General features: G+C 40.1%; 1 protein-coding gene across 2 annotated transcripts in view; it reads right to left on the bottom strand.

The window, feature by feature from the left end:
- Positions 1–279, bottom strand: part of cntnap2a (contactin associated protein 2a) — a 351,650-nt gene that overhangs the window by 25,480 nt on the left and 325,891 nt on the right. The gene's annotated exons all lie outside the window — the stretch shown is intronic.

Raw genomic sequence — 279 nt, forward strand, 5'->3', positions numbered from 1 at the left:
CAAGCCTAATGCATTGTGGAAACAAGTTCTGTGTACCGATTTTTTGTGTAAAATAGAACTTTTTGGCCGGAATGAGCAAAGGTAAGTTTGGAGAAGGGCACAGAATTTAATGAAAAGAACCTCTGTCCAACTGTTTAGCATGGGGGTGGATCAATCATGGTTGGGGGTTGTATTGCAGCCAGTGGCACAGGGAAAATTTCACGAATAGAAGGAAAAATGGATTCAATAAAATTTCAGCAAATTGTCGACGTTAACTTGATGCCATCTGTGAAAAAGCTG

The sequence above is a fragment of the Etheostoma spectabile genome, chromosome 22 (assembly GCF_008692095.1).
Source record: "Etheostoma spectabile isolate EspeVRDwgs_2016 chromosome 22, UIUC_Espe_1.0, whole genome shotgun sequence".
Classification (NCBI taxonomy): Eukaryota; Metazoa; Chordata; class Actinopteri; order Perciformes; family Percidae; genus Etheostoma; species Etheostoma spectabile.